Genomic DNA, 17,612 nt, shown 5'->3' on the forward strand with positions numbered 1-17,612 from the left:
CATAGCCTTGGAACTAAAAAAGGGACCAGAGTGCTCTCAGGAAAATCTTTGCTTGCTAGAATAAAAATACTCAAAGGAGAAATAAATAGAACCACGATGGTTTTTGGAAGAGGAATAAACCCAGAGAAAATCTAACAGCTCTTCATCAACACCTGAAATTTAAAAGAGAATAATCCCTAATGCAGGAAGCAAAGATGGATGATCCCAGATATTTTTTTTCCCATATTTGCACATATTTTATACCCCTGTGGCCAGACAGTTTTTCAGAAGGTCACATGGATTTTTTTTCTGCAGACAATATGTTGCACAGAAATGCAATAATTTTTTGATGATACAGAGGATAGTAAGATCAAGACAGATGATGCTTTGCAGGGTAGAGGATGAAAAGCAGTAGAAGAGCATGACCAGAGGTTCCTGTCAGCTCTGACAGGGTCAGACTTGCTGGGCTAGTGTAAAACAGTGAAAAATGTAACATGTGAAATACACCTTGGAGAGATGTTGACACAGCAAGGTGCACATAGAGATCACAGGTAAAGTTCAGATAATCATTAATCTTGTCCCAGTAGGCAATGGAAGGATGCAAAGACTCTGAGAAACTACAAAAAAGACACAAAACAAAATACTCACTTTATGGCAGGTTCTACAAAAAATGTCTAGGGGACACAGGATTTAGCTCTAAATTTAGGGTCCGGGAAAGCAAAGGAGTTGATTAACAAATCCCCAGTCGTGAAAGACCATGAAGTCTGTGTTGTCCAGAGACTCCACTTGAGAAGAAAACTAACATCACATCAATACAGCCAAAACTAGATGAGATTTATATATGTTTGCTGAAACAGGGTGCCACAATTCTCAAGCACAAAATAATTATTTAGCTTTATTTTAGAGACAGAAAATTATTTATCATAAACCAGAATCAGATGGAGCTGGCCATAAAATACTACTGATCTGGGGAAAAGGATAGGGTCAATAGCTTTTGTTTATGATTACAACCAATTAATCAGTTAATTGATCTATAGTATGCCATATGCTATATAAATATGTATGTTGTATAAATATATGTGTGTGTAGAAGATATAGGGGTTGGGTTTCTTACTTTTGAAGGTATATGTATGTATACCATTTGTATGTTCTGTTGGGTCTGAGATGGAGTTAATTTTCCCCATAGCAGCCCTGATAGTGCTGTGCTTTGTCTTGGCAGCTAGAAAGGTGTTGATAACACACCAGTGTTTGGGCTGCTGTCTCCCCAGCCTTCCCCCTCACTAGTAGACTGGAGGTGGGCAAGGTCTTGGGAGGGCATAGCCAGGACAGCTGACCCCAGCTGACCAAAGGGCTATTCCATCCTAGATGTTGTCTGCTCAGCAATAAAAGCTAAGAGAAAGGAGGATGAAGCAGGGACATTCATTATTACAACATTTGTCTTCTGGAGCACCAGCTACATGTACTGAAGCCCTGCTTTCTGGGAAGTGGCTGGATATCGCCTGTTGATGGGGAGCAGAGAATAAATCTTTTGTTTTCCTTTGCTTCTGAGCATGGCCATTGCTTTTGCTTTATTAAACTGCCTTTATCTTGACTCACAAGTTTGGGTTTTTTCCATTTTATTTCCTGCCTTCCCTTGTCCTGCTGAGGAGGGGAGTGATAGAGTGGCTTGGTGGGCACCTGGCGTCCAGCCAAGGTCAACCCACCACACTAAGTCAAATTAATTGCTTTCTAGAAATACACACATACACATTTTACTTATAGATATGCATATATACTCCAATATATATTTATACATACACACACATGCAAGCACAGTCACACACTCTGCTTGGAGCAGAATGGCTGGAAAGCTGTCTGGTGGCAAAGGACCTGGGGATGCTGGGTGACAGCCAGCTGAACATGAACCAGCTGTGTGCCCAGGTGGCCAAGAAGGCCAACAGCACCCTGGCTTGTGTCAGAAATAGTGCAGCCAGCAGGACAAGGGAAGTGATTGTCCCTCTGTACTCAGCACTGATGATTTCACACCTTGAATCCTGTGTTCATTTTTGGGCCCCTCACTCCAAGAGGGACACTGAGGTGTTGGAGCGTGTCCAGAGAAGGGCAATGAAGCTGGTGAAGGGTCTGGAGCACAAGTCTTATGAGGAGAGGCTGAGGGAACTAGGTTTGTTTAGCCTGAAGAAAAGGAGGTTCAGGGAAGACCTCATTGCTCTCTAAATCTGCCTGAAAGGAGGTGGTAGTGAGGTGGGTATAGGCCTCTTCTCCCAGGTAACAAACGATAGGACCAGAGGAAACAATTTCGACCTCATGCTGTGCCAGGGGAAGTTTAGATGGGATATTAGGAAAAAGCCTTCACCAAAATGGTTATCAAGCATTGGAACAGGCTACCCAGGGAAGTGTTTGAGTTACCATCCCTGCAGCTATTTAAAGGATGAGTGGTGCTTAGGGACAGCGCCTAGAGCAGACTTGGCAACATTAGGTTTATGATTGGACTCAATGATCTTAAAGGTCTTCCAACCTAAATGATTCTGACTTTAGGATCCTAAAGAATATATAGAATCATCAATATTAGAATACGTCTTCAGAGGTGTCCCAGTTCAATGTGCTGCACAAAGAAGGTGAATTTCCCTTGTTGCTTGTTGCATGTTCTCATCACTTCTTGTCACCTACTGTGCATCTCTCAGAAGGGCTTGAGGCTTCCTTCTCTACAATCCATAATCAGATAGTGAAAGACAGTGATTAGCTTAGCTGTTAGACTTCTTTCCTTCAGCCTAAACAGACTCAGCTTCCTCAGACTCTAGATTGCGTACTACAACCTGTTAAACATGACCCCCTCTTTTGCTATGAACTCTCAAGTTGCAAACAATTAAAACCTGACTGAAATTTGGTGGTTACTGACACACACTGCTGCATTTTACTGAAGAGCTCATGAGCAGCACACAATATGCACATATATAAATATCTTAATCAAATCATATAAAATAAAAAATAGCATCCAGTCCAATTTTGTTCTACTGCAAAGGACAATATCAAAAGCATGCCTTAACCTCTACTAAGTACTAAGAGGAGGAATGGGATATTGTTGCGTTGCATTCATATGACATTTCTAAGGTGTTACAAGGAAAACACAATTGAAGGATATACCAAGATCTTTATAAACTGAAAAGCCTTAAAAAGCTGTGATTCATTTACAGTAGTAAAAATATTGTCAGAGCTGTTAACATCATTAGCAACGTTCTTAACTCTGTTAAGGTTAATCAGATAGGGGGAAAAGTCTAAGACTCAAAAAAACTGGTCCAGGAAGAGAAATTAGACTTTTTCATGTTGTTCATAAAAAATATTTATACTTGTCCTTGATCTCTATTTTCACTTTCTTGAGAAAATCTAAGTAGAAGATATGATTTCCAAAGTAGTGATCACCATGTCACATCTATAGTGGGCTAACAATAATAAAATCTGACAGTGGCCCATAGTGTGACAAGACAACCATCTCTATCTTGTGTGACCTAGTGAGCTTGTGGAGAATGGTGTCAAAATAATAAAATGCCTCCTAAACAGAGGCTGCAAAATCTGTATTTAGTGCTGGTAAAATACAGAATGTAAACAATGACGCATAGGTTGCCACTGTAGATATTTTGTTCATTAGAAAACTGACAGCAAGAACAGTAACATTCTTAAAAACTGACATTAAGTCTTGCAGACTTAGACACAACACAGATAAGATACCAAAAAGCAGCACGATTTGAGGTCACTGATTTGCTGCCAGTTCTCAGAACGATGTTAGCTTGTTGACAAAGTAAAATCACAGTATCAAAGAATATAGCTCTGATGTGATGTTCTTAGAGAGACACACACCATGAAAGGATGGGTATCATTGCCTCTGCACCATGGAAAAGGCATCAGAAGCTGTAAGCCCCCTTTCACAAAAAGCTGTCTGGCAGCAGCCCAATAGCCAGCATTAGTCAGTCCCAGGACCTTGATTCAAGGGGAATTAAATGACCTAGCGCTTCTTGAAAATGTCATTGCCCACACATGAGGAGAGCACCAATTATGTCATCTCAACTCCAAATTGTAGTAGAGGATTCCTGAATATTAATCAGTGGGTGGTGTGTTGTTTTGAAATATTTTATGTCTCTGGTGGTTATTGTTTGGTGACAGCCATTGTACAGCTGGTGAGAGAAGAGGCAGGTAATTGCACCTGCAGGTGGTGGTCCTGATTGCTGCCTGGAGCTACTCTGCATTGCAAGGGCATTTGTGTTACACAGAACCTGAAGTGCATCCATCAGATTCCTTGGCAATCTAAACCACGCATTGTTAGAATTATTTAAGAAAGGGGAAAAAGAGATAATTCAATCCAAGTCTTTGACCAATGCCTAAACTGTTACATAAACCTTCCTGTCTTTGGACTTTCAAAGTGGAACACAGATGGAACTTTCTAGAAGAACTTTACTTCTGTGGATTCTTCCTTTTTGTTACCCTTATCTATCAAATGTTTCAGAAGCCCTAAAATCCCTGTGTTGCTGTTCATACAGAGACAGAAGGTTTTCCAACAACATATGCTTGGGGAGAGAACGGGCACAGTGATTCCACTCACCCCCTTTTCCCATGAATAAGGGAACAGAATAAGGACCCTGTCTACAGAAACACAGAAATAATGAATACAACAAAGTAGGAGGAAAAAAAAAAAAAAAAAAGGCACAGAACTGTCAGTTAATTAATTTGCATATTTCCAGCTGAATTGTCTGATGGGAGAAAATAACAAATTGTTACTGTTTTGTTGTTTTGGATTAGAGATATGTGCAAATACTTGATTTAGTGGTGAAATTTTTTGATTTATGTTCTACTGAAGATAAATGTTATAACTTCAAAATTAGGAAGTATTATGGAAACAGATGGGAATTGAAATGAACAACAATAAAGTTAAGTTCCAGCATAGAAAGACTGCATGTCAGCTCTCTAGCTTAAATTTTCAGGTTCATTAATAAGAATTACAGCATTCTTAAATATGTAGTCTCAATGCATCAAAGCTTCCTATGGGCATCTTCTGCAATGCAAGCTTTATGGATCAAGCACTGGTTTGATATCTGTGTTAGAACTCTACTGTTATTGAAGAAAAAATACAAGTAAAAAATGCAAAATTGTACCTCTGTTGGCATAATCATGAGTAAGGGCAGGAATAAGGTTATGTCTACTTACAGATGTTGGGATTTGTCTTTCCACTTGACAATGTTTATTCAACTAGGCTGAACCCACAGAACAAAAGGATCTGTAGACAGGGCACACTGATTTGGTTTACAGGGCTGGAAACAGACCCGTCCCACTGTGTTCTCCTCAGATTTATTTCAGTCCCTATTCTACACAGCAGGAGCTGCTGTTTGGCCTCAGTTGCACAAGTGGGCTCAATATTCAACTCATTGTTCAGGCCTCCAGGGGGGTGGGAGTAGAAGGAATGTCTCTTTGTGGAAAAGGTTTGTCAGGTTCTCAATCTATGCAAACAATTGCAGGCCATTTTTATTAGTTCTCTAAGCATGCGATTTGCAAAAGTATCAAATCTGAGTTTTAAGTGTCACTTTAAGTAGCTATCAGACCTGAGGCAAATAAATTCTGTCAATATGCTGTCGCTCTTGAACTTTCCCAAAAGTAAAAGATTGGAGGAAAGCATGATTTCCTAAGAGTATACCTATAGACTGCTGGAAAAGATGGGAATTGGGCTCTTTGGCCCTTTTCTGACAGTAATAGGAACAAAAGCCTTTTGGAAATCTAGTATCATAGACACAAACACAAATGTCAACAGGTTACAAAGTACTGCAGTAAAATTACATGCTATGCAAAAATTAAAAACACTAAGTGATTTACTGAAATAATAAGAGATTAACAAAATTTTAAAAAGAAAAAAGAAAAAGAAAGAAAGGCCTAGCTCTTTAACCCGGTTATATAGGAGCTATTTTTAAAATGATAGAACAAATGCAAGAAACAGATCAAAACACATATCTCTGAAAGAGGACAACATTCTAAAGGAAATATTCCTACTGGTAAATCAAAGTAAAAATCTGTCTGAGTCACTGAAGATAATTTCAATTTTCTATTTATTTTCGAGTCATCTTGAAAACCAAAAGACTATGGCAGGGGTCCTCAAACTTTTTAAACAGGGGGCTGGCGTGTGGATGAAGTGGCAGGAGGCCATCTGCGGCTGCTTGGTTTCCCCCCCCAACCCCTGGCGGGGGTGGGGGGTTGGGGGGGTTGGGGGGGGTCTGTAAATACCGGGGGACGGATTGAGGACCCTGGGGCACCATATCTGGCCCGCGGGCCATAGTTTGAGGACCTCTGGACTATGGGACTCTAATAGTTTGTTTAAAACATATTTCAGCTAGATCCACAGTGTGAAAACCACCACGAGCCAAAATACCTACAGATACTTGCAGGACAATGGAATATTTCACGTGTCTATACATATATTTTTATATATCTATATATAAGACAGGCTACAATTGAAGGAACATTTTAATAATGCTGTACTCTTCATGGTCAAGTGAGCCAAGCTACCTGCTGTTAGCTTCCACAAGTGTTAGCTTTCCTTTCTACATTTTAAAATATACTTTCCCCATCACTGAGGTCATAGAGCTGTTTCTGTTTTCTAAGGCATTCTTTTGGAAGCTTTTAGTGAATCGGTTTTTCTTTCTTGTGCTTCTAATTACTGTTTTCATAAGTGAGATTAAGGTCTTCTTTTGTCTCTATTTACTATTTGTATTGCAATAATATCTAGAAGTCCCAATTATAAGCACTTAGGAACCTATAATATGCTTCATGTTGTACAAACACATATTTAAAAATTATGCCTGACCCAGAGGATTTACAGTCCCAAGTAATTCTATTGTGTTTAAGGCATTTTACATATATACTAACCAGAGTATGATATTACTCTGGGTTACACTACCAGCTGACGTACAGCCCAGAACAAGTAATTTTGTCTTCCTACTTATTCTCTAACCCTGGAATGAGAGTAGTATAATATTAACTCATCTTTCCCAGGAGCATGCCAGATAAAATCACTACTGAATTCCTGTCTAGAGTTTTATACTTGTTAAAAAGGGGATAAATTTTAGGGTCTGTGATTATTAAGATTTAATCATCAGTTGTCAAAAGAAATTCATATGAGGCATGGGTGAAGAAATAATAATTATATTTTTGACACATATTGAGGTTTTCAGATTTATTATTGTTCTGCATGTTTGTAATTCCTTCTTTATCCCATATAATAAAGCTATTCAAAACCCATAAGATTTGAATCTCAGTACGCCATGCTTTAGTCTTGCTGTTGCTCTTTTACTCCATTTTCTTTACCTCAAAAACAGCCAGAAGAGTCAATATTGCCTCTTGAAATTACATTCTTCTGAAGTGTTTGTAGTTATTTATGTATTTCTAATAATTTTTGCTGTTTATCTCCTTCAATAGACAAAACTTTCCTCTGATCTAATCATAAAATCCATTGTCAGAATCTTCAGATGTCTTCAGATGTGGTACATCTTTCTTTAAAAACCCAAACAAAATAGAAAAAAAAAGGCAACCCTTTTGTTTATCGCCCTGTGTATTTCTGTGCTACTGCATTTATAAAAAGAATCAAATTTATACTAAGGGTAGGGTACAGTGTGCTTTGTTTTGAATAGGTTATTTGTAATGTAATAGTCTTGTGAATTACCAATATGCTGCAGAGCAAGGGGAAAATGTGATTGTGAAGGGCATGATGATGATTCAATTGGTTTTGTGGCCAAAATGCATCCTTTCCAACTGGCATTTCAGCATTTGTTCTATCTTTGTATGTATTATCTACTTGTACTGTATATTCAGAAACTCTCTTCTGTAACAACTGTGCACTTTTTTTTTTTTTTTTTCCCAAGTTTGGTGTGTATGAAGGGCTATGGGGTGGTTTGACCAGTGTTCAGTGCTAGCTTTGTATGACCCCTCTCCTGCCGGCAGCCTTGAGAAGCAGTACCGGATTGTCATCTTGGACTATATCAGTACACAAACTGCTACCTCTGTGTGAAGGACTTGTGTGATCATACCTCCCTCCATGCCTACTATGCTGCTTCTTGTAGTTGATATTTTTGGACATCTCAACTCACCTCAATGTGTATTTGCTTCCTTCTCCATCTAAAAATGTATGTTTCTGCAGCTTGGTTCTTCTTGTCATCCATCTTAATTTAATCAAAATGCTTAAATATTCGCGTAGCCAATGCACTTGAAGAATAGCAAGGGACAACTCTAGGAAGTAACTCAGCTACCCTACGTTGAAACAGAGATCATCCTCTGGCAACAACCTCTCTTACTTTACTGACTGTAGGTGGAGTCCGTATAAGCTTCTTTAGAACAACAGTGTAAATGAGCAGGGCTGATTCACATCTTTTGTTCCCTTATTGTAGCTCAAAGATGCATTTTTAAAATTGGATTTGGAGCGCTTTTCTGCACCTCTGTCCTTCAGGCACTGTTTATATATTTCAGTAAATTGTTACCTGAGCATCAGAATTAAAGACACTAGGTTCTTACAGGCTTCAGTCTTATTCACTTCCTCTTGTCCTTGCATAACACCATCCCATTTTCTATGCAGCCTCTGGATTGCTCCAGTTTTATTACTTAGCTAACTTGCTAGAAAAAACACTGAGTATTTGACTGGCTCAAAACTAGGTGTATTGATTTGGGAGCTGACACGCCAAAGAGAACTGCTAATTATTCTGCTCTCTCTGCAAGCTATTAGGTCAGTAAGTAGGTCACACAATGTACGTTTCTACATATAGGCATCCACAGGCGTTGTAGGCGTCCAAGCTCCCATGACAGTCCATGTGCATCATCTAGTCAGTGTGGTAGCAGAGAGCAGAGAGCTGCTCAGCTGCACTGTAGTCACACTCAAGACTCCATAGACTAGGTATGTATTTTTTTAAACATGGTTAAAATGTAGTTAACTTCAACACCTAGTTCACATACACATACATCCATGCAGTCCTTTATACTTTGGTGTCAAAACCTGGAGCCAGCTCTATTTCTGTGTTTGATTCAACTGCCTTCACATAGGTGTTACATCTAATTTTTGAGATGCTCAAGGCTATGGGTCTTCCACAACTATTGTGGTGTGCACAACAGTCTTGTGTGGATTTCTTTGCAGTTCATCTATAATGGTATTAGATTCCTGTGGTAAGGAAGAGGAATGGTCCTGTTATGCCTATGTGCAAAAACTGCTGTCTCACTTAAAACATGGGCTTCAGGCCTCTGGCTACAGCTGAAAGAGTCAGCTCTCCACTTCAGAGTCCCGATGCTCCACGTTGCACTGTGGAGACATAAAGCATACATCTCTACTAGGAAGCTACATGAGGCAGAGCAGAGTTGTACTGGCATTTGATAACTCATATTTAATTTTTTTTTGCATGTTCTCTGGCATGAATTTGGCCAATTAGCGCTCATTCAGAAAAGGCTGGGCACAGTTCAACTACCTGTATTCAAACTAGTGTGATCTGTATCACTTGTCCTCAGAGCCTGAAAAATGTCCAGGGTCCATGCTGCTTATTGAAATGACACAGCAAGAATGTAAGCAAGAATTCAGTTCTGAATAGGAACATCTCATTTTCTGTGTGAGTTATGGGCTTGCATTGACATGTACTACTGTTGAATGGGCAGAGAGATGAAGAATGTAAGTGGCTTACATTAGTACCTTATTGTATACATTGTAGTGGACTGAAATATTATAATCTTCTTAGCAAAAAGTGTATTACTTGGTAATAGATACTACAGAGCAGTAACCAAGAGGAAAAAAACCCTCCACAACCTTCATATTTGAAAGAGGTAATGGTATTAGGTTTTATGGTGACTTGAAAAGATTGAAAAGGTTGATATTGGTAGTCCTAACTGATGTAAATAAAAGTATTTGCCAGTGTTTCATAAGTTTCATTTTCAAAGAATTGTGGGGTTGGCAATACTTTTATGACACAGAACAAATAATTTAAGGCTAAACTGAATCTGTAACTTGCCATGATTTAAATCAGGTAGATGATACGTGCACTTCACATGTAAATGAACTTACCAGAAAATTGCTTCTCATAAGTGCAGTATAAAAGCGTACAAAAGTGTAGAAGCTACACAGTCGATTAGTAAGTGCAGTGGTGATGAAGCAACTCTAAGCAGAGAAAAGTTACTTTTAAGTTAATGTGGCTGAGGGTTATCAATAGAAAGAAAAGCAACTGGAATAGGGACAGCCTTCTGCTACAGTGACTTCAGAAACTGAGAGGATATCTGCCAGTCAGTGGAAAGATCTCAGTTTCTCTGTTGAGGGTTTTTTGTTTTGTTTTGTTTTGTTTTTCTTGAAATGAGTGATTCAACACAATTTGAAGGTTCATATTTCATACTGCTATATCAGGCTTTATGTGGTCTGATGTCTGGATATAAACTGACATGCTGCAGTGCTCATGTCACAATGCATCAGGTTCTTTTTTCTTTTTGCCAGCTTTTAGGCATCATGAAGGCTTTAATTTGCTCTTCTCATTGTACGAACATGCCTAATTCCAACTCAATAGACACTATTTCAATACTTGAGACAGTATTTTAATAAATAGCATATGATGGTTTCCATCATTTCTTGTTCAGCCTTTCAATTAACACATCTGTGTGGACAAGGCGAGGTGAAAAGTGACAGACACAGGATGGCCCAGGGAACTGGGTCAGTCCTGCAGCTTCCACTAGCTATTCCTATCAGACAAAAATGATTACAAGAGGAACAAAACTCATTGATTATGTCTATTTAGTAGTTAAAAGCCTTTAAAACTTGACAAAGCCTGTAAAACATGACAAAGTAAACTGTGAGGAGGAAATTGGCTTCCTGTTCTTTGCAATAGGTGAAAATATGAATGTTGAGTTTGAGCACAGTGTTATTTATGCACTAATATCAAAATTACAGCTATGTGCTGCGTGTGTCACTTCACAGTTGGAAATCAAATTATACTCCTGCTGGAATATTGGCACATTGGTATCAGCTATAGCAGCTGCTTTGCTTTCTCTGACTTTTCTTACTATTGCTGCTAATGAAAAAGGAGGCTGCTGTCGCTGCTCTTAACAGCACTATTTTTCTCCTCACTTGAAAAGCAAGCAGACAGTCTGGGTCTTCTCATGGCACAAAAGGAAAGGAACAATTAATTGCTGCTGAAATGCTTGTACAAAAGGTCACCAAACAATATAAGTTCTTATTTGGTACTGAACTTTGAAGCAAAGAATTATGGATTGTAGAAGGGATCCAGCAGTTAGATCCCCAATACATAGAAAAGAAGGAGAAAGAAGGCTAAACTTGATGGGAGTTTCCTAGACAGTCAGGAACAAGCTTGCCAGCCATCTGTAAAGAAGGTGTTCATGAAGCACGTTGAAGGAAACCATTACAACGTGTCATCCATGCCCCAACACAAGCACAGAAGGAGGAGGAGCACTGAGAAACTGAGTATGCAGAAGCTGCCGGTCTTAAACCTAGAAGTTATGTATTGACAACAGCTTGGCTTCTCAAAGGTGGCATGAGGCACTAACTTATAAGCACCTAAATATTTACAAGGCTTCCAAACCCATCATAGCCCAAGGGAATAGTGAATATGCAGAACGTCTCTGCCCCAGCAAGAAAATTCCAGACCTTTTGGTGTTGAATCAATGATTAATTAAAAACACAGACTAGCTTTGCCTTGCAAACAATGACAAAAGATAAATTGAGATTCTTTACAAAAACATAATTTTAAATTCATGTTGAACATAAAAAGAAACCTGCTCCTTACCTGAGGGATTTTGCCTGCTTCACATTAATAAAAAATCAGTTGTCTAATCAATATCATGATATCACAGATTTTGTCTTCTGGGGTTGAAATTTTATCTTGCACTAAAGGAAAGCATTATTATTATTACTACTAATAATAATACTATCGTAATCATAATTATATTTCTTTGTAACTGATACTTTTTTGTTGTATTCTCATTGCTCTTATTTCACTTATGATTTGAAAGACACAAGTAACACTTGATGAGCATTGCACATTTGCTATGGTACAAAGACTTTTTCAGAAATAAAAGGCTTATTTCATTTACAGAGCAAATCAATTCCACAGCCTCTCCATCCCACATACTTTACCTTTGCTTTTTAACGTGTTTTCCCTCCTCAAGAATTTTGTGATATGTACTGTATCTTGGCCACACACAGAGTAAGAAAGGGAAGGTTTTAACTTGGTAGGAATAAAAGCTGAATTACACAAACTGTTTAATATAGAAACTTGAGACAACTCTTACTTTTTATGCACCATCTATAACCCATTCCATCAGCAGATAAGTTGATAAGATTCTTGCTTTTAAAGATGTCAAACATGTTTGGCAGTAATAGCTTCATGCCTACTTTGTACTAAAGGACCCAAACCAAACATCAGGACACATTGGTACTACTTATTTTGTACTGTATTGTGCACTTTTTCCTTTGTGCTTGATCAAAAAACCTGGGAAAAAAGTACCTGAAATAAGTATTTGTTCCTTTAGCCCAAAAAACCTGGCTTGTAAGTCTAAGTTCAGTCCTTGGTGTTAATCAAAGTCCTGATATTCACATTTTTATGACTGTTGACTTCTGCCCTCTTCCATTTCACCACCCCATTTCTGGATAGATATTATTCAGCATTTTTGACTTGATAGGATCATCTGACCTGATGCACAACATTTTCCCATAGTATTACATCAGTAATTACATCAGTAAATATAGTCTCCAGAGACTTCAACTTAACGTATATGAATTCATATACTGTCAATGGATTCTGGAATTTCTGTGGTATCTGGTCAGAAATCAGCAGCTCTATTCACAACAATTTATTTCTCTTTCAATTAGACATCTGCACTTGACAAACTTTTCCCTTAAAAAACATCTTGGAAAATAACAATCCACTGGGGATACAGGGAAGGCTGTAAATACTGCTACATACTCATCAGTGAGTAAAATGGACTTGTAGTCAAATACTAAGTAACAATCCAGTAGATGGAGCTGCTGAACACCCAGTGTATACCCAGAATTTGTCGGTTCAGTATAATTTTGCTTGTGACATATATTAAACACGGTTTTTCTCATCAGCTTTTTACCCCAATTAAAGCAGCTTTGAGAAAGTGGAATCAAGGATCCCATGGCTTAATTACCAGAATAAGACTTAGAGTTCTTAATCCTTTCTGATGACTGATCTGGGCTTTAGTTCTACCACTTATTTTAGTAGAATTTTGAAATCCTTACGAACTCTGTGTTTGCAGCTCTCCAGCCTTAGATCCTTTTGATGAATGGGCAATGTATCTTGATCTGAAGCTTGATAAAGTCATATAGTTCAGTAGCTGAAAAATATTAGTCACCTATATGTGAGTTATCCTTAATAAAAAAACCTGCAGGCATGACCAGTCTCATGAGACAACCACAAGTGAAAAACAGCTTCTCTTTCCTTCTGTTGAGATGAGTATGAAAAGAATCTTCCAGATAAAGTGTGGGAAATAGGAGATGGACGGTTTTTAACTATTTGAGGAATAATGATTTCAAATGAAATTCACATCTGCCTAAGCTATTATGTAAAACCTAAACCAAACTCAGTCCCCACTATTGATAAAAGTGCCTATACTTCTAGAACCCAATGAGTTAACCCTGCTCACATCTTCTCTATTATTCTTCTTTCCTCCAACTTGAATAAACAAAATTTCCAAGCAGAATGTAGCATTAAAGTTCCAGTTACCTAAATAGCTTTATCAGCATCTTCTTCCCCTTATTCCCCTTACATCCAGCAGGATGACTCTAGGTGTGTATTCCAAAGAGCTTGTTGATCTTTTTAATGCTAATTAGTGTTTGATTAGGATCTGAGAATCAAGGAAACAAGGCCAGATTTTCCCACCATTGATTGATGAATTAATTAAAGGCATCTAGATGGAATTTAATGCTGGAAGTGTGCCATGTTGATTGTCCTTTACATTTTGCAGGAACATTTTCAGCATTATCAATCTAACATTGTTTTACAAGATTAAGTCTTTAGGACATGGTTTAAGTGGTTAGGTAGGTATCTAAAAAGGCAAGTACACCTGGGGGAAAAAGATGTCAAGACACTTCAAAAATTCAAAAGAAACAAACCTGCAGAACCCCTTATACTCATTTGATTTTCAGAATGGATGAAAGCCTGCAGTTCTAATTCATTTTATCACTGCATTTTGGATACTCACTTGGAGAAAACAGCAAGCATAGAGCAAATCAGGATGAGAACAAACTTTGTGCAATCTTACATTCAGCAGAAACCCTCTAGTCCTACATACTCTACTGGTATAAAGCAACACAGTTCCATCAGTGTTATAGATACTTCGATAATTTATACCAAACAATGAACTTTTTTCTTTTTTTTCCTTTTTCCTGCTTGTAATTAATCTATGGATATTTCAGTGTACCTGCTGTGACATACTGATGAAATAACTAATTGTCTTTAGAAAATAGCAAAAATTTAAGACAGTTATAAGTTGAATAGAACCCAAGAATGATTTTTTTCAAGACATGATTGAGACTGAGAATAATTTACACAGAGAGGCAAAACAAAAGCTACATGACTGTTTTTAAAATTACACATAAGGCTTTTCCATTTTATAGCAAAAAGATGTAGCAGGGGCTAATCTTGTACAAATAGCCTGCATCTTGCCACAATAGGATTGTGCTGACTGGCATGGATAAACAGCCATACCTAAATACAATCTTATGAAATAAATGAAACTATTGTTAAATGGTAGATGCAAACATGATGGGTTGAAGTGTTACTTAAAAAGGTTCTGCTGCTGCTTTTAAAAAGCCATAATGTTCTATGAAGTTGTTTAAAAATGGTACTTTATTCTTACTTGGTTTTGTCTGGCTATGACAGAGTCATTCTTGGTATACTTGCAGATTGTTTTAGAATCCTCAAAGGATATTTTAAGGAACTGCAATTCATTTGCTATAGCCATAAAAAAGCACACATTACTTATACATGAAGTTGAATCCCACCTACCTTTAGCAGTGGGATTAATCTCAGCTAACTCTAGGCAACTTCAGTATAGACATCTGTACCTGAGAACGTTACCAGAGGTGCCATGTGTAGCCAAAGAAGAAAAATCTGCATTGTTGGAGTTTTTTATCCAGCCTATTTTACAGAGCTGCTTGAGGATGAGACAAATTGCCTCTCCGTAGCCAAGGGTTAGAACCCAGCCCAACTGCAAATAAAGTGAGGTAATCAAAACAGGTAATATTCTCAGTTCAGTTTTTAAATGACCAAATATTAACAAGTTTATGTGAATTAATCCTATAGCTCTAGGTGGGGGGTGAACAGTACAGAAGATGTTGGGCATAAATATGAAAAACTGATCACTTTAAAAAAACAGGAAAGGAGATAACACATCAGGTTTTAGTGTTTTCTTTCTGTTTGTAAAGAATTTTTACACAGCTTCAGATACTGAATAATAATTGGGTGTACCCTAAGTAAACCTTTAATTTTAGTAGTACTAAAATAGAGCTGGTCAAATGTGTTTTTTAGTTCAGTGGTCAAATTAAAAATGTGGGAGACTGGTCAGTTTGGCTTGAACAGAAACTAAAACATTTCAGGTTTCATGCTTTCACAAGACTTGAAATCAATTGAATAATGAATGGTACTGTTTCTACTAAAACAAGATGTTTCATTTCACATGGAGTTTAACCAGAATATTTCCTCAATTTTCTTCCTTTTATTAGAATTCTTGCTAAGCAAATTATGCTGTTTTGAAAGGTAAAGTATATTCTTTTAAAGTAAGTTAACTGGGAAAACTTTCAAACTGGCATTGCCTTACCTTTTCTGCTAGATGCAAATTGCAGAGCCGAACCTAAGTGGCTCTGCTTGAATAAGGGAATCACCATTCCTAATATTAGCTTCAGGGAGATTTTATGTGCAAACTGCAGATATTTCCATGGGCTTTGTTAAGTTCAGTTACTGCATAAGACTTTTCTATACTCGAAGTCTCAATTATTTTATTATTCTTTTTAAGCCTAACTGGTAGCCGTTGTGCAATTTGCATACTGCAAAAAAGTGTAGTTTAGGAAAGAGATCACAGAATCTCAGAAGGGTTGAGGTTGGAAGGGACCTTGGTGAGCAACTAGGTCCAACCCTCCTTCTCAAGAACAGCCACCCAGAGCACATTGCCCAGGGCAGGTTTTGAATGCCTCCAAGGAGGCTGACTCCACAGCCTCTTTGGCCAACCTGTGCTCCTGCCTGGTCACCCTCATAGGAAAAAAGCATTTCCTGATGTTCAGAGCGAACCTCCTGTGTTTCATTCTGTACCCGCTGTCAATGTGCAAGGCCACAGTGCTGTCTCATGTTCTGCTTGGTGTCCCCCAGGACCCCAAGGTCCTTTTCTGCTGAGCTGCTTTCCAGGTGGGGGCCCCAACTGGACGTACTGGTGCATGGGGTTGTTCCTTGCCAGGTGCAGGGCTTTGCAATTCCCACTTCTCCAGCCTGTCAAGGTACTTATGGATGGCAGTATAACCCTCTGGCATGTATGACTCCTCCCAGTTTTGTATGGTATTTTAGGTAGCCCAATTATGGAATGCTATATAAAGTTAAAAATCTAACAAAACAAAAATAGGGGAATGAAAAATGGGGAAAAACCACACAAGCTGAGGTTTGGACTGGTTTTACAATTCATTCAGTCAGTTATTTCTTTTTCAGTCATATTTTGCACGACCAGTGGAGATGCCTTGGTTAGTTTATTGAAAATTATCCTGGAACAGTTGCTACAATCTGAAGATTTTATATTACTATTTTTGCAACAGAGTTTATTAATCATAAAATGTTCATATTGCATTAGTTAGAAATGAATACTGGTGACATAGTAAAGATGAAAAATTATAATATTTCTTATATTAAATATCCTAAGTGTGCTACAGATTACAATTTAGCAGCAGTAGCAATTGCTAATAGAAAATGAAAGATAGGTAAAATAAAAAATCTTAGTCATATGAAATTATACATACCTCCATTCTGCAAGCAAAGAGACAAGGAAGTTCACCATTTTTTGAGTGTAATGGAGAAAACTACATTTCTGATTTGCCTTAATCATATGATGCATGCTTTTTTAACTCAAATATATATGCACACATATACTGTAGTAAAATTCAACCATTGCACAAAGGGTTAGCTGCAAACAACAAGCATCTTTTGCATTTACTTTGGTCATGCTTCTTGTTTCAGCTACACATTCCCACCAAAACAGAAGTCCAGTGTGTTGTCAGTCTTTTTTTTCCCCCATCAATTAACTAATATCTCATATAGTACTTTAGAACGTAAGTATTCCCCCTAAAATATCCCAGGATCACTGATTCTAGGTATGTTTTAAAAGTAATAACCTACATAAATGCTCAGATAGGAGGTGTTGTATATGTAATTAAATATATACATTTTTAATCTTCAGGAAAAGTTCTTTTTCTCAGATTGTTCTGATTGCAAGGAAACATCTTATTTAGTGCTAGTGGTCAGATATAGATATTATTACAACACATAAAATTAATATTGTTATAGTTAATATGACAATTTGAGATGAGATTCAATACATAGACCTTTAAGTTTCAAAATAATAACTTTGGC

This window comes from Falco rusticolus, chromosome 6, assembly GCF_015220075.1.
Source record: "Falco rusticolus isolate bFalRus1 chromosome 6, bFalRus1.pri, whole genome shotgun sequence".
Lineage (NCBI taxonomy): Eukaryota > Metazoa > Chordata > Aves > Falconiformes > Falconidae > Falco > Falco rusticolus.